The sequence below is a fragment of the Macaca fascicularis genome, chromosome 10 (assembly GCF_037993035.2).
Source record: "Macaca fascicularis isolate 582-1 chromosome 10, T2T-MFA8v1.1".
In the NCBI taxonomy this organism is placed as follows: Eukaryota; Metazoa; Chordata; class Mammalia; order Primates; family Cercopithecidae; genus Macaca; species Macaca fascicularis.
In genome coordinates, this window is record NC_088384.1 from 2768773 (window position 1) to 2788964 (window position 20192).

Here is a 20192-nt window from a genome sequence, read left to right on the forward strand (position 1 = left end):
ACAGCAGTGTGGGGTTGTCGTACGCTGAGAAAACACAATTACAACTAATTTGCAGGAAAACCAGGATATGTGGAAGGTGGGAGAACTCTCTGATTGCCTCCTAGATCTTGACTGAGAGCAGCAAGATGTGACTTTGTTTAAATGCTGAAGAAAAGGGTGGGAAGGGAGAAGAGGTTGCTGGCTCATTTCACAACTGCTCATTATGGAAACGAATGCAGAGCAGCCATGCATGAGAAGAGCAGAGATTAAAAAAAAAAATGCAAGGATAACTGTATCAGAACAAACACACAAATATTCCCAAACACCAGATACAGCCAAAAAAGCCAAGAATTTTAAGAAATCATAAGCCACACATGAGCGTGCTGAGGCCAGACATATAGGCTGTATCAGTGCATGTACAAAGGCTTAACTCCCCCACTCAAAGCTATGTGAGCAAAAAAGACCTGCCTCTATGATACATGCATGAGATCTGTGTGAGACAAAGAGGTTCACAAGGATAAAAATAACAACATGAGCAAAAAAAATGCTAAGAAAGCACAATTAGAAAGGAAGCAGGTCCATGTGATTGATCTCTGGCAAGAAGGGTTCAGACCAAAGCATTCAACAGGACGGAGACAGAATTCACAACAAAAGTAGAATTGATCCTTGAACAGCATGGGGTTAGGGGATGCTGCCTCCTGTGCAGTTAAAGATCTGCATTTCAATTTTGGCTCCCCAAAAACTTCACTACTACTAATAGCCTACTGTTGACTGGAAGCCTTATGGATAAAATACAAAAATCAATTAACACATATTTTTTATGTTGTCTGTATTATATGCCATATTCTTAAAACAAAGCAAGCTAGAGAAAAAAGGTTATTAAGAAAATCATAAGGCAGAGAAAATGTGTTTACTATTCATAAAGTGGAAGTGGATCATCGTAAAGCTTTCCATCCTCGTGGCCTTCATGTTGAGTGGGCTGAGGGGGAGGAAGAGGAGGAAGAGATGGAGGAGGAGGGGCTGGTCTTGCTCTCTCAGGGTTGGCGGAGGCAGAAGAAAATTCATGTAAAAGTGACTCATGCAGTTCAAACCCATGTTGTTCAAGTGCCAACTGAATAATTTTTTTTTTTATTTTGGCGCATTCAGTAACAAAATTTGATAAAGAGAAACTACAAAATATAACAAATTCTGATGAATACAAAATACAAAATTTTGACAGACACTGCTAAAAACAGTAAAATACACCTAAGGGTGGAAAAAATAGACCAAATGGACAAAACATCAGGTTACAGTTAGTCCTGAACAACACGTAGATGCCACCTACAGATTCTGAATTTTAAACTGTGAACTACTTTTTTAAGTGCACATGATGTATCTATAAACACCAACCACATTATTAGGCCAAAATAAAAGCAATTAGTATTCTGAACATGGTATCACCATGAATCAAAGAGGAAATTTAAAACAAAATGATAGAATGCAGGTACACCTCAGAGATATTGTGGGTTCAGCTCCAGGCCACTGCAATAAAGTGAATATCACAATAAGGTGAGTTACACACATATTTTAGTTTCCTAGTGCATATATAAGTTAGGTTTACACTATATTGTAGTCTATTAAGTATGAAATAGCATTACGTCTAAAAATGTAATGCGCATACCTTATTTTAAGATACTTTAGTGCTAAAAAATAGTAACAATCCTCCAAGCCTTCAGCAAGCCACAATCTTTTTGTTGGTGGAGGGCCTTGCTTGGATGTTGGTGGCTGATGACTGATCAGGGTGGTGGCTGCTGGAGGTTGGGGTGGCTGTGGCAATTTTGTAAAATGACACAACGGTGAAGTCTGCCCCGTCAATGGAGTCTTCCTTCCATACAAGATGTTTCTGCAGCATGCAATTCTGTTTGATAACATTTTACTCACAGGGCTTCTTTCAAAATTGGACTCAATCCACTCAAACCCTGCTGCTGCTTTATCAACAAAGTATAAAGGATATTCCAAAACCTTTGCTGTGTTTTCAACAATGTTCACATTGTTTTCACCACGAGAAGTTTCCCTCTCAATAAACTACTTTCTTTGATCATCCCTAAGAAGCTGCCCCTCATTCATTCAAGCTTTATCAAGACATTGCAGCAATTTAGCCACAGAGGTGCCACCTCTAATTCTAGTTCTCTTGCTGTTTCCACCACATCTGCAGTGACTCCCTCCACTGAAACCTTCAGCTCCTCAAAGCCATTCCTGAGGGCTGGAATCAACTTCTTCTAAACTCCTATCAATGTTGATATTTTGACCTCCTCTCATGAATCACAAATGCTCCTAATGACGTTTAGAATGGTGAATCCTCTCCACAAGGTTTGCAATTGACTTTGCCCAGGTCCATCATAGGAATCACAATCTATGGCAGCTATAGCCTTATAAAATGTATTTCTTAAAGAATAAGACATTAACATTGAAATTACTCCTTGATCCATGGGCTGCAGAATGGATATTGTGTTAACAGCATGAAAACAATATTCATTCCCTTGAACATTCTCCATCACAGCTCTTGGGTGACGAGGCACCTTATCAATGAGCAGTGATATAGTGAAAGGAATCTTTTTTCTGAGCAGTAGGTCTCGACAGTGGGCTTAAATCTTCAGTAGACCATGCCATACACAGGTGGGCTGTCATCCGTGCTTTGCTGTCCCACTTACAGAGTCATGGGCAGAATAGATTTTGCATAATCCTTAAGGGCCCTAGGATTTTCTGAATGATCAAGAAGTGTTGGTTTGCACTTAAAGTCAGGAGCTGCATGAACCCCTCACAGGAGAGTCAGCCTGTCCTTGAAGCCAGGAATTGACTTCTCCTCTCTAGCTATGGAAGTCCTAGATGGCATCTTCTTCCAGTAGAAGGTTGTTTTATCTTCATTGAAAATCTGTTTAGAGTAGCCGCCTGCATTAATGGTCTCCGCTGGATCTCTGGGAGAACTTGCTGCAGCTTCTCCATCAGCACTTGCTGCTTCTCCTTGCACTTTTATGGAGACGACTTCTTTCCTTCAACCTCATGAACAAAGCTCTGCTCACTTCCAACTTTTCTTCTGCAGCTTCCTCTCTTCTCTCACCCTTCCCAGAACTGAAGAGAGTTAGGGTCTTCCTCTGGATTAGGCTTTGGCTTAAGGGAATGTTGTGGCTGGTTTGATCTTCTGTCCAGACCACTCAAACTTTCTCCATATCAGCAACAAACCTGTTTGCTTTCTTGCCATTCGTGTGTTCGCCGGAGTAGCACTTTTCATTACCTTCAAGAACTTTTCCTTTTCATTCACACCGTGGCTGACCGTTTGGCACAAGAGCCTCGCTTTCTGCCCACCTTGGCATTGGACCTGCCTTCCCGACCAAGCCCCATTACTTCTAGCTTCTGATTTAAATCAAGAGACTTGTGGCTCTCCTCTTCACTTGAACACTTAGAGGACACTGTAGAGTTATTAACTGGCCTGATTTCAATGCTATTGTGTCTCAGGGAATAGGAAGGCCGGAGGAGAGGGAGAGAGATGGGGAATGGACAGTCAGTGAAGCAATCAGAACACACACATTTGTCTATTAAGTTTGCCATCAGATATGGGTGCAGTCTGTGGTGTCCCCAAAACAATCACAATGGTAACATCAAAGATCACAGATCACCATAACAGATACAATAACAATGAAAGAAATTGAAACACTGTGAAAATTATCCACATGTGACACGGAGACACAAAGTGAGCACACGCTGTTGGAAAAATGGCGGCAATAGACTTTCTCAACGCAGGGTTGCCACAGACCTTCAATTTGCAGAAAATGCCATTTCTGCAAAGTGCAATAAAGCAAAGTGTAATAAAACAAGGTATGCCTGACTCTGGCAAATTACAATAATTAAAAAGAATGAATCCCAGATCTATGAAATGCATCTGTAGCTGAGCTTTGAAAAATTCATAATATTTTCATTAAAATGAACAAAATAAATGCTCAATTTAAAAATGGGAAAAAATATCCATATAGTACCTGGAAAGAAATAGAAGGAAGTAATTCACAATGAGAAAAGAAAAAAAAAAAAAAGACAAGAATGACATAATGCAGAAAATCTCTGCGTTATGACTACATTAATCAAGCAGGTGCCTTTGGAAAAGACAAATCCCTGAACCCCTTGTTTTGGTCATGTTTAAACAGGATGCCTTTCCCATTACTTTTACTCTACAGTTTCCCTCCACTCCGTTCTTTTCCTTACAGTTAAACGGTTGAAAAACTTGGGCCATGCCGTTCATTCAACCGGTGCCTCTGTCCTTTGTCCTGGGAAATGGCAACTGGATCCCAATAACCAACTTCATTTTTTTAAAAGAAAAAGCACAAATGTACAAAGGAGGAAATGACAAGGAGGAAATAGCTGTCAAAATGAAAGAATTTTTAATTTAAAAATTGTTACAAATAAATTGAAGACCTAATTGAAATCGACAACTTCCAAGAAAAAAAAGTTTACTGAAAAATGGCTCAAGTCACAGTAGGAAATCTAAAAAGACCAATTTTCTACCAGAAGTGAAACTATAGTTATTTTCCTTGAAACAAGCCAAAAAAAAAAAAAAAAAAAAAAAAAAGCCAAAGTGATTTCACAAGGGAATTTTAGCAAATATCTAAAATCTTATTGATATTTTGAATATTTAGAAGCATAGATAAATGGGGACAATTTCCAAATCCTATTTGTGAAGCAAGAAAGGCATTCATCTGAATCTTTTTCAAGCACAACAAAAATACAGATTAGTATCACTTACGAACACTAATGCAAAATGTCAAATATGATATTTAGAAATTTTCAAATAATAGAGTAGATAATTTGTAAACAAAATCCTAATCACATTAAAAATTAAATATAACATGACAATTGGGACTTATTCCAGGAATGCAGGGATAATTCAATATTAAGAAAAACATTAATATAATACATTTATCATATTAATTGGTCTAGATGAAAAAAATCATCCAGTCATATTTATAAAAGGTAAAAGGTCATTTAACAAAATTCAACACTCATTCCATATACAAAATAATATTTAGTAAAATAATAATTGATGGATTTTTTAACCTGATAAACGTTATATACTTTAATTCAAAAGCCAGCATTTACTTAATGGAGAAATGACATAAGCATTTCCACTAAATGCACAAACAAGACTATGATGGCCACTCTTCCCACTAGTGCTTAACATTCTAGTGGAAGTAACAGCCAACGCAGTTAGACAAGAGAATTCGATTCAAGGATTAATAACCAAAAAGAGAGATAAGCGATCTCAGTTTGCAGGTGTTATGATTGCATGTTTAGAAAACACAAAAGAGTGAGTGGAAACTATGACAAAAAAAAATCATAGAATATAGAAAAGTAGCAGGTCAGCATGCCCGCCTTTAAGGATCTATTCCAAAGATGCACCTGTCAACACATGAAGTGACGTGTGCATGCGCTGGTTCATTGTGTCATGACTTTTCACAGCAAAGCTCAGTGTGGGGCACTGATTCTCCAACAGCAGGGAGTGGAGGAAGAGATGAGAACACACATAATGGAGTAGGGCAGGTGCACTGGTACGTGCGGCAGGCTCCTTCCAGCCCCTGAGAGCAAGATATTCATTTCCAGGAGCAGGTGAAGACGTGCCACACATCTCCCTGTTACACTTTCATGGTACCCATTGAGGCAAATGGAAACATCAACCGCTATCCCTATCAGAACTACGCTCATGTGCCAGGGATAGAGGTGGTTTCTTTGCTGTGTTGGGTAATAACAAACATTGATCCATAGACTGATTTTGTCATCTCAGGGTTAAATTGCAACCATATGTGGGCTACAGGTTCTAGAGTTTGGCCAAAATCAACAGAAACATTCTATGAGAATTGTTCACGTGAATTAACAATAAAGACCACTATTGCACATTTCATTATAGTTTGTAAACAATGCTTACCATCCTTTATATCATAAGAGAGCTAGAAAGCAAGATAGGTAGCTACACAGGTAGATAGATACATACACACATAGATAGATACATAGATTAGATACATAGATAAATAGATAGAGATGGATATATAGATAGATAATAGATAGATATAGATAGATAGATGATAGATAAAAATCGAATCACATTTTTCCAGAGAGCCAGTTCTAAATATTTGCTAGCACTCACCACTGTCCACTGTGGTAAAAGAAAGCGTGGAAATGAGGAAACTATTAATATTTTAGTACAGAGTGATATATATATATATACACATATATATATTTTGTATGTATATATTTATATATAAATTTTAATATTTATATTTTAAGACAGGGTCTCATCCTCTCACCCATGCTGGAGTGCAGTGGCATGATCTTGGCTCACTGCAGCCTCAACCTCCCAGGCTTAAGCTACCCTCCTGCCTCAGCCTCTAGAGTAGCTGGGACCCCAGGTGCACACCACCATGCCCAGCTAAATTTTGTATTTTTCTGTAGAGAAGAGGTCTTGCCATGTTACCCAGGCTAGTTTCAAACTCCTGGGTTTAAGTGATCTGCCCACCTCAGCGTTCTAAAGTGCTGGGATTACAGGCATGAGCCACCACCCCGGCCTACAATATATTAAATATATTTTTAAATTAGTAAAGCAAGGCTCAGAACAGTATTCACAAAATGTTAATTATTGTGCACCTAAAAAGATAATACAAATCTACGTACACATGTGCTTATATTTTCAAAAAGAAGCAATGCAATAATAAAGTAAAAGCTAATTGTAAAGGAGTTCCCTAAGAGAAAGGAAGGCGTCAGGGTAGAAGAGAACAGAATGGAAGGGGGAACTCTGACTGTCCCTCATTCTTTTTTTGACTACAGAACCAGATAAATGTTCTATATAATAACAGACAATATTAAAGCAAAAGAGGAAAATGTCACCAATCATTTGGAAGCAAGCTAGAAAAGAAAAATGAGTCTAACTGTATGACAGGTAGGTGGCACACCCACATAAATTAGACCAGTTTCACATAAATTCAAAAACACAAGGTTTTGACCACACATTCCTAATGGAAACCGCAACGGATACCAGCTGGAGCAACCATGAACCACCTTTAGTGTTGGTGTGCTGAGTAGTGCAATGGGTACTGGGATTTTTAACTATTATATGTGTGTTGTAGAAACAAGCAAATATATTCAACCTAAGTAGTGAAAAGAGGCAGATATAACCATGCATTTAAATTGGAAGTCTCAGCATGATGGTCTTACCTTAGGAACGTCCAGCATTGACAGGCGTCCTGATGCCCAGACACTTCTCTCTAAACACCACTTCCTTCTGAAAGGAACAGGACTCCATAGAGGAATGGCTAACTCTAGGGGAAAATGGACAGTGGAAGGTCAGAAAGCAAGGCAGCTATTAAAGCTTAATGAGATGGCATCAAAAGATGCAGGAGTCGGGCCAGGCATGGTGGCTCATGCCTGTAATCCCAGCACTTTGGAAGACTGAGTTGGGTGGATCACCTGAGGTCGGGAGTTCGAGACCATCCAGACCAACATGGTGAAAATCCGCCTCTACTAAAAATGCAAAATTAGCCGGGCATGGTTGTGTGCACCTGTAATCCTAGCTACTCGGGAGGCTGGGGTAGGAGAATCACTTGAACCTGGGAGGCGGAGGTTGCGGTGAGCTAAGATCACACCACTGCACTCCAGCCTGGGAGACAGAGTGAGATTCTGTCTAAAAAAAAAAAAGACACAGGAGTCAACTTAAGGGTTTCCACCAACCTGCCAACCTGACACAACATAATTTGGACATCAACAGAATAGTGACTGCCATGGATTGACATACATCAAATATGTAAAACCCTGGAGTTAATGACGTTACTTAAAACTAGCAAAGCCCATGGTTATTTTGGAGGTTGCCAGGGTATCGACTCATTGCTTCTAAAAATTGATAAATGAAACAATCCAAATAATTTTGCTGCCCTTTCTGCAAAATCTCGATTTCAGAGTGACCAAATGGTTGAAGAGCAAAGTGTCTTAGTATTATTAAATGTGGGATGAGACATTGTGTATCCCAGGATACAATAAACTCGAACATCAGTGTACTTCTAGGTCTACCTACAGGGAACAGAAGAACATGCAAAACATCACCACAAGCAAGTCACCAGCCAATGCTGGAATGGGAGGCATCGGACACGATAAATCACCACGTTGTTCTAACAAATCAACCGCCAGTAAAAATCAGTTAATAATATAAAAGAACTTTAGAGGCGAGAAAACTCTGTCAGCTTTTGCTGTGTAACAGACAACCAAAAATTGCAATCGCTTATAGCAACAAAAACGTTTTTGTTATTCAAGCATCTGAAAGTCACCTAGGGTGGGTGTGCTTCAGGTTGCAGATCTGATCTGCAGGTCAGTGGGGGTGACCCTATCCTGCCTGCCTTGTTCTGGGGCACCAGCAGGAGCAGCAATAGCCACCCACGTATGTTCTCCTGATGCTGAGGGCAGGACCTTGGAAAGCCCAGCCCAGCCACACAAACACCTCCACATCTGCTCACATCACACTTCCTATCATCTCATTGTCCCAAGTCAGTCACAGGCCCAAGTCCAATGGCAAGAGGCAGAGAAGCTCACTCTGCCCAGAGGGAGACCAGGGCACAGTTGGCCGGGTGATTGCACAGTGGGGGAAATGGAGATGTAGGAACGATGATCCAACCTTCATCATTCAGAGGAAAACAACAAAGCCAAGAGCAATGACAGATGAAAGCAGTCCCAGATGGCTCCAGAGAAGCCCTGGCCCGAGACCTAGCTGAGGAGAACACGCTGGGGTTCTGGCCAAGGAGGCCGGCAAGGCTGGTGGAGGGGCCCTGCCTCCCCACGGATGTGGGTTCTCCTCCTGGGCTTCCCAACTGGGGCTTTCCCATCCCGCTGGACCTGGAAGAGGATGGAAGCCTGCCATCCCACGTCTCCCTGGCCCACGTGTCGGGGAGAGGCCACTGGGCGAGACACGTGTGCACCCTCACCCCATTTGAAGCAGAGGTTCAGCAACCTCTTCTCTCCTGTCCCCAGCCCCCCTCCCTCTCCCCACTCTCTGAGTGTATGAACAAGGAATTCCCAGAGGAGAGAGGGAAAAGGCGGGGTTCATGGACCAAGCTGTCTGCCCAGACCAGAGACTCCCACTGTTCTCTGAACCTCTGGGAGGCCCGAGCCCAGTTGGTGCCTCCTGGCAGGTCTAGGCCAACGCCCAGCCATCTCCAAGGTTTCCGCGGCTTCACTGAGCAATGGCCAAGGCGTTCCCACTGGAGTCTTTGACAAACCACCCCCAGAGCCAGAGGAACAAAACTGAAGGCCTGCTTCCTCCATCGGGCCTCTAGATTCTAGAATGTTCTGCTACAGCCAACCTCCTGCTTTTCCTCTGCTTTTAGGAGGACGAACCCCCATTGGACCTACCATGCTGCTGAGACCCCTGCTGGAGTCACGGAAGCCACGTCTGTGTGGCCGAGTCTAAAACCCCCACTGTTCTGGTCTTGTGACACTGCCTGGATCCTCCTGATAGCCTGTACCTCATCCCCAGGAGTACGGCGCCGGCTCCTAGAACATTCCTCCCTGCACAGAGCAGGCAGAGCAGCTCTGTAGCATAGTTGGTGCCTGGTCAGCAGCTGGGGACTGAATTTGTGACATGAGTCTGGGTCTGCTTCCTCATTTTGCTAAGGACAGAAGCCACAGCCATAGGCAGCCCTTCCCAGTGGCAGGCTCATGCACACACCTGCTCATGAACACACCTGCTCATGCACACACCTGCTCATGCACACACCTTGTGTCTGTGACCCCCACAGATCTTCCCTACACTCCGTGGTCCCTCATCTAACTCACCCCTGTGTGCAGGGGCCAGCTTCACCCCAGCCCTCCGAGGCCCCTGGATTTGACCCAAACATCTAAACCCACCTCCGAGTCTATCCCTGAAAGAGGGTCCTGGAAAGGTATACCAGGGCTTGTCCTCCAGCGTGAACGCGGTCCCTTGACCCGTCCCTCTGCTCCAGGCGGAAACCAGAGGCCCTTCTACGCTAGTCCGAGCGTGGGCTGAAGGACAGGCGGCCAGGCAGACCCCCGGGCACACCGGGCTATGTGACAGTGACCTGTGAGGATACACCGGCACAGCGCAGGGGTGTGTGTGTCTGGCTTCAAGGCCTTGCGGGCCCTGTTCTTGGTGGCCACTGAGGCACTCTCCAGACAATCTGGTGCATCAGAGCCCTTTATTTTTCCACTTCGGATTCCACAAGCGCCGTTGTTTCCTGGCTCAGGGCTGCAGCCGGGAGTCCTGATGGATGTTAATGGGCATCTCGAGGAGCAGATAATCGTTTAATGTTTTCCGAGAGGCCTCCATGGAAACCACTCTTTATTAACACACCTGAGGAGTCAAATCCCTGCTTATCCTCCATTTAGAAGGATGTCTGATGACACGGTTTTGCGGTGGGCTCCGAAGGGGGGCCCAGCAGGCCTAAATCCGGCATTGGGAGACGAGGACAAGACAGGCTTGACTCTCGGGGTGCAGCGCCTGCAGCCCGAGGTGGCTCTCGGGGGTCCTGATGGGCCCCAGCGTGTCCCAGCTGGAGTAGAGGAAAGAATTATGGGTCCGGAGCAGAAAAGTTCCTCTGCAGAAAAGCAAGAAATCCAGACACCAAGAGCCCGGGTCTGACAGAGGATAACTGACCAGGACCACCGTGCCCCAAGGCAGGGTCCCACCAGCCGAGGCTGTGAGGGGCCCCTCCCAAGAAGTCCAGGCTCTCTCCTCACTGTGTGGACAGGGAAATGAGCTTCAGTCAGTTCAGCGAGCCGGCATTCAAGCTGGGGCCTGCCTCTTTCCTACCCGGTATCCTGCCGCTCCAGCCAGGCAGGGCCCAGAGCTGAGGGCTGAGAACAAAGGGCTTTCTGTGGGTCGTGAACTCCCCAGACCAGCGTCCTCCATCAGTCCTTCCTCTGGGAAGGGGCTCTCGGGGTCCTGTCTCCCAGATGCCCTCCTGGGCTCTCTCCCACCCCTTCTCTTTTAGGTCGTTGAGGGGCTCATGCATCCACTTTTTTGTGAATGCATAGTAGGCATCTCTAAGTATGGGGTACCGGAGTCGTTTAGATACAGGGATGCAAAATGAACTAAGCACATCACGGAGAATGGGGTGTTTTGAGTTAAAACCAACCCAACTACACTCTTTAAATTATTTCAGAATATACCATGTGTCCCTTTGTTCACTAGGCAGCTGAGTGGGTTCACCCACTGAGGGGAGCCCAGGACGCCAGGATGACCAATGTGGTGGCTGCCCTGGGGGGCGCCGGGCTGGTTGGTAAGGGAGACCAGCCTTGCAGATACCAACCAAGAGTGTGACTCCACGGACAGCGGCGAGGGCTGAGGCTTAAAGCCACTGCATTTTTTTTCTAACTTAACATAAAATGGCAGATTTAAACGTTTTTGTTGTAATGTTTAAAACGGCTGATGTGTTGTATTTGTCCATATTTCTGGGGTGCTTGTGACCTCTTGCTGCGTGTCTGGACCGTGTCATGATGGAGTCAGGGTGTCGAGGGTCTGCGGTGCCTGAGTATTTACTGTTTCCACAAGTGTGTAGGTTTCAGGTCCTCTCTCTGTTTTGGAAGATATGCTGCTATTTTTTCGTTTGGTTGGTTGGTTGTTTTTGAGACGGAGACTCTCTTTGTCGCCAAGCTGGAGTTTGCTCTGTTGCTCACTCTTGTCACCCAACTCTGCTCGTGAACGTTTCCAGCCCAGAAACGCTGGCTGCTATGTGACCCTAGGCCCCTCCCCTTGTGTCTGAGCCCCCATTTTCTCCTTGCTAACCTGCCTTGAGCACGGCTGTCCTGAGCGTCCAGGTGCCGCTGGCCATCACTGCCCTCATGGGGGCTGGGCACCCACAGGCCTGGGACACAGGCTGCCCCTCCCTGAGAGGCCAGCAACGCGGTCCAGGAGGCCCAGAGACCCCTTCTCCCCACATCCACTGGCTAGAGAGCTGCATGTACTTGGCCTTCACCCAGGAGAAGACGCCAGCCTGCCCGCCCTGCCCAGGAAGCAGGCCAGCGCGGTGGGCCGCGGCCATCCATCTCCTTAATGAGCCCATTTGTCACGGGGGCTGGCATTGTTCACCTGCCCGGCTGAATGGGCCTGTTCCGGCCCGGATGAGAGCCAGCCAGGCCCTGATTGTCTGGGGGTTACTTTGCAGGCTGGTCAAGGCGGATGGGACGAGGCTGTGCAGACCCCCCACTCGCTGTAGACGACAGCCTTCCTGAAGGTGCCCGAGTGTTTTGAGGATCTATTTGTCTAGGAAAAATGTGGTCTGAGTGGCAATCATGCTTTCCTGTCACTGGGGAGGGGATATCTGCCATGTCCCAGAGCTGAGCCTGTGCTCGGCTGCCCCAGCCCGTGGTCCTCCAGGACAATCGTCAGCCTGGGCCAAAGGGGGGGACCGTCACCCTGGTGACCAGACAGGTGGCTGTGAGGGAGCAGGGGCCGGCCCTGTCCTGGGAAGGTGACAGGCCCTGAGGATGTGGCCACAGTCCCTCTGCGTGGCTCCGTGGCTGAACAGCTTTGGAAAAGCCGCCCAACCTCCTTGGGTCCTCCAGATGCTCCCAAAGGGCACAGGAGGCCCCGGCCTGTATCGTGCCGAGATCATCGTGCCCGGCTCTTGTGCTGCTGAGGTGCTGGCTGACAGGGGGGCTGTGTCGTCCTCATGGCGCTGTGAGCCACTCCGGGCCAGAGCCTGCTGGACACTGCAGGTGAGGCTGGGGAATGCAGCCTCAGGAATTTCCTGAGCCCCAGCATTGGACACAGTCCCCGGGGCCCTGGGAGGAGCAAGGAGTCACCTGTGCGGCAGTTCTACCTGGGACAGGTGAGACAAAGCAGGGCTGGTGCGCTTGGAGAGAGCAAGAGGTTTGGGCGGTGCTGGGGTAACATGGTGGCGGCAGAGGTGATCTCACTCAGGAGAGCTGGGCCAGCAGGGCGGGTGACCAGGAGAAGGAAGGGCCTGTGCTATGGTCCACAGCCCTGCACCTACACTGTGGAGGAGGCCTCCTGCTGTCTGTGGCGTCCCATCCCTGGGGACAGCCCAGCCTTCCGTGGGGAAGCTCTAGCAAGGCAGAAAAGAGGCATCAAGAGGAAAAGAAACGCAAACACAGGAGCACAGACAGCTCTGCAAGGAGGACTCAGGGTCTCCAGCTTGTCCCCGTGTGCCTTGCGTCCAAGGAGCAGGACGCGCCCTCCCACACGGTCAGGCTTGGCCAGGGTGTCCCAGGCTGGCCTCAGAGCTGTGGAGCCCAGCACTCAGGTCTCAGTTCAGACCTGGCCTGTGCCTGGACATGTCCCGGACAGTGGCCAGTGTGCTGGTCAGGACCCGCTCCCCCAGGACCGCCTCAAGGGTGCAGAATCACCTCCCTCCACCACCTTCCCAGGTGTCCTCCTCAAAGAGCCTCCTGCCTGAGGCCCCTGGCCCTGAACAGCGGGGCTCTCCTGGGGCTGCACACCTGAGACCCTGCAGGATTTGTTTAAAGGGGACCCTCTGCTCCCAAGACCCCACTTGTCCCTTCTCGGGCAGCACCTCAGCAGCTTCAAGGTGCTTTCTGCATCCCTGATCCACAGAAAGAAAGCCCTGATGCACAGCCTGGGCCCCACACTCAGCCCCTGCTCAGAGAACTCCTCCACCAGCCTTTGGATGCTTGGAGGGAGCCGGGGACTCGGCTGCCTACCTCTTGACCACAAGCAGCCAGGATAAAGGGACGGAGGAAGCTGTGTCCCCCCCCAACCCCCGCCCCGCCACCCACACATGTCCATGCCTGTGATAAAGGGAGTCTCTGCAATCTCCATCCCCGTGAGGCTGGAAGCAGTGATGGGTGGAAGTCCCGCTGCATCCCAGGCAGCCCAGACCGTCAGGGGCTGGCCGGTCCCCAAGCCGCCTCTCCCTTATCCATGATCCCACGGCTCCCTTCAATGGGACTTCTCCTTAAAGTGCCATTACATTCACTTCCCCTCAACATGAATGTCTCAGGGAGCAAATGCAGAATGATTGATGAGGACCAGTGAGCTGAGGGGGTGGCTGCAGGCTCAGGGAGGGAGGGCGTCTCCCCAGGCAGTGGCACACTGCACCAGCTTCCTGTCTCCGGCCAGGAGAACACAGGCCCTGCCCAGGAGTAGAGCGTGAGGTGAGGGGACCGTGACCGCTGAGCTCGAGTGGCTGACGGGAGCCTGCAGCCTTGCTCCCCCACAGGCACCTGCAGTCCTGAAGCCCCACAGAGGGCCCCGGCCTGGGGCAGGGTGGCGCGGCCACGGACGGGCAAGTCAGGCAGACCTGGCACTGTGCTCCTCCATCCTCCTCCCCTGCAAGGCTGCGGTGGGAATGAGAGGAGCTCAGGTAATCATCGTGATTGTGGAGGCTTCCTTGAAACGTGACGCATGTGGGCACAGAGGGAGCACGCAGTGACTGCCCGATGGGGGAGGAAGGGACAATCAAGGGCTCTGCTGATGAAACCACAAATCCCCCAGAGCCCACCTTCAACTAGAGGGTAAACTGAGGCCCAGAGCAGCCCAGTGACAGCCAAGGCCGCAAGCCCAGGTGTCCACCCTAGAGATGGACCTCCCTTAACACCTTTTTTTTTTTGCAGTGGGGCCTGACATGGAGGGCCGAGCCCAGCTCTGTGCTCTGGAGGAGGCCTCTGCTTCAACATGAACCATTATGGAGAGAGAGAGAGAGAGAGAGAGAGAGAGAGAGAGAGTGTGTGTGTGTGTGTGTGGTGTGGTATGAGTGGCGACTGTGTGGGGTGTGACAAGTTGTGTATGGAGTGGTGTGTGATGACTGGTTTGTGGTTTGTGTATGGTGTGTGCTTGGCATGTGTGATGTGTGCCGGTCTGTGTGGTTTGTGAGTGTGACACGTGGAATTATGTTGTGTGTGTCTCTATGTGTGTGTAATGCAGGATTAGAGTTGGGGAGTGTGAACCCTGAAAATCTGAGATGGGTCTCAGTTAATGTAGAAAGTTTATTTTGCCAAGGTTGAGGGCGCGCACCCGCGACAGAGACTCACGAGGTCCTGGTGCGCAAGGTGCTCGCAGCACAGTTTGGTTTTATGCAGGGAGACATGAGCCGTCAATCAGCATATTCAAGAGGAACATCGGTTCCCCGGGAAAGGGAGAACAACTTGAGGCGAAGGCAGGACAACTGAGGTGGGGAGGGGGTTCTAGGTCACAGGGAAGTGAGAGACAATCGGTTGCATTCTTTTGAGTCTGCATAGCCTCTCCAAAGGAAGCAATCAGATAGGCATTTATCTCTGAGCAGACGGTCACTTTACATAGAATGGGAGGCAGGTTTGCCCTGAGCAGCTCCCAGTGTGACTTTTCCCTTTAGCTTAGTGATTTGGGGGAACCCAAGATTTATTTATCTGAAAGGAGAGGGAATCCAGGCGGAGGCTCCCAGGAGTCGGGACAGACCTCACAGGAGGGAATCTGGGTGGGGGTTCCAGCACGGTCACGGGGGTGCCACAGGGTCTCCGTGGCTCTCAGCACAGCTCCACAGCACACCAGCCCTTTCTTGTTCCAATGCAAAGCTCAGGCAAGGAATCTGGCCAGCCCAGGATCTTCCCTGCAGGGAAGGTGGCAGGGCAGCCCTGGGTGGATGGTGGCCTGGGGACAGGGATTTGAGGCTGTGGGCGGAGGCACCAGGGACTGTGGAGGTGAACAATGACCAGCCCCCAGGGCTGCTGGCTTTTCTTGGGAGCTTCCAAGTGTCCCATCCAGGTCTCAGGCTGCCCGGGTGGTGCAGGCTTTCCCATGAAGGCTCCATGGTTTCCGCCTTCAGCAGAGAGCGGGGTATAATCTGCCTCCCCCGGCAGGACCCAGGAAAGCTCTGGCTTCCAGCGTGATCGTGAGAGCCATGACGAGCGTTTTTTTGGAAGTGAACCCTGAGTCATCTCTGAGTGATGATGCAGCCCCCGTGATTGGCCGTGCCTGGTGTTTAATCTGCACATTGTGCCCAGCAGTGGCTCCCAGGGCCACAGAATCACACTCGGTCGGCTGGGTGAGTCCCAGAACCCTACAGAATGCTTCCTTCAAAGAGAAATACACCAACCAAGAGCCCCGTCCTGGGTCCTGCTCACCGACATTTCACCAGGAGTTCAAAGAAAACGCTGTGGCCACCACTGGTTCGTGAGGGGAGCCCTGGAGTTAGTCTTCAAGGTGCACTGCGGTGTGGCGTGCGGGAGCAGCGAAGGCTGGGATGTGGCAGCTCACACTAGGGCTAGAGGACTTCTACCCCCTGGCCTGGGCAGTGCTCTGTTTGGCAGACGCCCCTCCATTCCTGTCCACAGGGCACTTCCTGCCTGCTAGAGGCATGAACTCAGGCCCAGGGGCCAGCGCACAGACAGCAGGGCCCCCAGGACTGACAGTACCTCCTGCGTGCACACGCATGTCCCCTGCAGAAAGGCGGCGTCCTGGAGTGGCTTGACCAGGGTTAATCACTTGCCATCCACATCTCTTTAATACATCACTGTTTTCCCGAAGAGAAAGATCAACATCTGCCCGGCTTCCCGGAGTGGGTCTGAGGCAACAAAAGCAGAGTAAGTGCTCTCTGTGGTCGCGAGGTCAGCACACCTGCTCCTAATATTCCAGGCATTGGCTTCCACCTGTGAGCACGGGAGGCCGGCTTAGTGTTCCTCCCAGCACACGTGTTGAGAGGAGCCGGGCACATTCCTCAGCCCCGGGCTCAAAACAAACAAGCCCAGTACAAACACACCCCATCCTCCCATCTCACCACATATCGCCACATATCTCTCAAACTTCCTGGGCCCAGTACAAACACCACCTAGAAAGTCTCCGATAAGGAGACAGCCGTTCAAAGTTTTACTGAAAGCGTGGGAACCAAAAGAATTCCTTTGTTCCCCTGTAACTTTCGGGCTATAAAAAGCAAACACTCGCATTGTTCGGGGCCCTCTTGTATGCTGTGTAATGGAGGGACCAAGTTTGAACTTGTCATAAAGATCCTTGCCGCTTGGCTTTGACTCTGGACTCTGGTGGTCTTCTTTGGGGAACAGAGGGTCTGGGCATTACAGTGTCATCCCTTCTCTGGATAGTGGAGACGGAGGAGTCCTCTCCCTCCTCATCTGGCCCGAGCAAGGTGAGCTCCGTGCATCTCCATCAGGCCCTGCCAGAGATCCTGTTGTTGGCTCCCTAATTCCCCCGGTCCTCTCCCCCAGAGCCCAGGCAGACCCCGCACAGATGGACTCGAGACCCTGCCTGGAGAATGCACGGTCCTCCCTTGCATGACGTCAGACCCGCCCCCCACGGGATGAACCCCAGCGTTAAGCAGCTCGTGCGACGTCAGACCCGCCTCCCACAGGATGAACCCCCAGAGTTAGGTACTCCAGGTCGCGCAGCCTTTGGGGCCTCCTCTTCATCCCCGGGGCCCCACAGAAGCAAAGAGGGTCCCTCTCGTGCCTCCTGGGACTAGGTGACTCCTGCTGGGGGTCTTGCTCTGATTCCAAATGTGGTGGGTCGAGCTGCATCCTCTCCCAAAAATCACGTTGAACTCCCAGCTCCTAGAACCTCAGAATAGGGACCACATCCAGAACCACGACAGTGGCACAGAAGCAATATTGAAACAAAAATAAAGGCCACTTAATGTTTTTGGAAGTGTGCAAACTTTGGAATCAGTTATAGATTCAAGAATCTCTGCAGACTCCAAGCAGAACAAATGTGAAAAGGCGCCCACGAGGTAAGAATGTGATCTTTATTTGGAAGCAGAGCAGCTGCACACGTAACTGGTTAAGATCCCAGAGGAGGGTGGGCGCTGATTCAGTGAGTGGTGTCCTCACCCAAAGGGCACTTTCGGGCACAGACAGACGTACACATATGGGAAAGGCCACGCGAAGACGGAGACCGAGATGGGGGTGAGGCTTCTATAGGCAAGGAGCCTCAGAGATCACCAGCAAACCCCAAAATCTAAAGAGAGGCCAGGGACACATCTCCCCCTCACCGCTGCAGGAGGACCCAGCCCTGCCAACACCTTTGATCTCAGAGCCTGGAACTGCAAGATAATCAATTCCTGTTGTTGAAACTGTCCACCTTGTGGTATTTTTTTAATAGACACTGATGGACCAAATTTCTCTCCAGATAACAGAGAAGTGCCCACGTGTGTCTCACCCTGGGAGGAGCACGTGGCTGTGTGAGAGTGCTGTCCTTGAACGAACCCACCCACTGGAAGTGCGAAGCATCCGTTCCCCATGAAGCTCTCCGAATTCCTACTGCGAGGCCTCAGCACACCACGTAGGTGAGTCCAGAACACACAACCGCCCGTGCCTGCTAGGCAGCCTCTTGGCTCACTGTTCGGAGTGTCCTGGAGCCAGCAGCTCCACAGTGCCAGGGCTCCGGAACCCAGGCCAACATGAAAGAAAGAGCAACCATTAGGCCAGGTGCAGTGGCTCATGCCACCCAGCATTTTGGGAGGCTGTCATCCCAGCACTTTGGGAGGCTGAGACGGATGGATCACCTGAGGTCAGGGGTTCAAGACCAGCATGGCCAACATGGCACAACCCCGTCTCTACTAAAAATACAAAAATTAGCCAGGCGTGGTGGCGGCGCCTGTAGTCCCAGCTACTCGGGGGGCTGAAGCAGGAGAATCGCTTGAACCTGCAAGGAGGAGTTTGCTGTAAGCCAAGGTCGTGCCACAGAACTCCAGCCTGGGTGACAGAGCGAGACTCCAGGAAAGTAAGCAAGGAAAAGAAAAGGAAAAGGAAAGGAAAAGGGAGGGAGGGAAAGAGCAACAATTAAAATAGATAATTAAATAGGTAACTAGATAAATAAAATAGATAATAAAAATAGATAAATAAGATACCTTGATGTAATGTATAATTCCCGAGGCATGCAAACTCCATCAGCCAATTGACCCAAGCACACCTGTCTCCTACAAAGCTCTCATCCTATAGATGCCCAGGCCACTCCCGTCCCTGCTCCAACTCTGAGGCCCTGATCCCCTGCGCCTGGAATGCAGACCAGGTTATTTGTATTTCTTTGTAAAAGCTCAGGTGATTCTGAGGCCGTGGGGCTGTGAGGCACCATTCAGAGATCCAGGTGGCTCCTGACAGTTACAACCAAGAGAAGAGAAGGCCCCGGTGGGATGGGGGAGCTTCACCTTGTCTGCTGCAGGCTTGTCCCCTGTTGAGGCTCTCTCAGGTGCGGTTGCATCATTCTGGGGAACGCGTTTCTCTATCCAAATATGTTTCCGTGAGGATAAGTTTCTGGGGGAGACTTTGCAACAAATGAACAAGGCAATAGCCCTACAGTGTCATTTTGCTGAAAAGATGGTGGCCTCCGCTTAGCCCTCAGTGCAGTGAGTGAATTCACATGGCCTTAGTTTCAGGGTCCAGATCTCCCAGGAGGCTCCACTCCAGCTCCCTCCCCAGCAGGATGAATCAGCTTGAGTCACTCCCACGCAACGTCCACCCTGTGTCTCTGGCATGGCCCTCTCCAGGCATTAAGAGAAGGCAGATGGACGTTCACACTCCATTGGCCAGGCACACCGGGACAGAGGGACTCTGGATTCCACATAATTAGGGGCATATTTCTGGCACAGGCTTTTCCAACCCCTACTCAACTAAGGACAGCCCAGAGCTCCCTCCCGAGCTCCTGAGAAAAGTTTTTAATTACTTGCTGGGCATCTCCACCTGGTGTCTCATCGTCGCTCATACCCCACAGGTGGGAGGAAAAAAAAATCAGCGTCTGCTCACAAAGCAGGCATCCTCTTCCGGCGTTTCAGCTCCCGGCCTGGTCGTGGTATCACTTGGCCTCAAATTCTTCCATCCAGAGACTTGTTCCTAAAGACGTGTTTGCAGAATTCCTGCTATTTGCAGGCACTGTTCTAGGAACTGGGGACACCATGAACAAGAGACACACAATTCAGAAACCCGAGCTCACGCGTCTGTGTCTATGTTGAGGCAGCTTATGTCAGACTCACCCTCCTGCCAAGAACAACTGCCATAGCGTGATGAAATTTCAACAAGAAAACAAACCCTGCTTGAAGACATCGGAGAGCAGCCCAGGCAGCCAGGATCTGAGAAGTTAACAGCCTCCCCAGAGCCTCCCCAGAAATGGGCACAGCTTGTGGGGGCAGCCCGCCTCCCCCTGCAACTGGCCACTGCTTTTTCTCCTTGGGCAGCCTCCGTCCCACCCACAAGGGCAGAACGATGACAGAGTGAAGCCCAGGGCCTTGCCAGAGTCT

General features: G+C 49.5%; 1 protein-coding gene across 6 annotated transcripts in view; it reads right to left on the reverse strand.

The window, feature by feature from the left end:
- The window catches only part of TAFA5 (TAFA chemokine like family member 5), a 343256-nt gene that overhangs the window by 22541 nt on the left and 300523 nt on the right, over positions 1-20192 (reverse strand). For 4 of the 6 annotated variants that reach the window (XR_012418333.1, XR_010578287.2, XR_012418335.1 and 1 more), the window contains exon 4: positions 7210-7313. The gene's annotated coding sequence lies outside the window, so the exon portion shown is untranslated. Of the gene's footprint in view, positions 1-1075; positions 3458-7209; positions 7314-20192 lie in introns of those variants that run through there. The other 2 variants (XR_012418334.1, XR_012418332.1) reach the window with 1 other exon arrangement.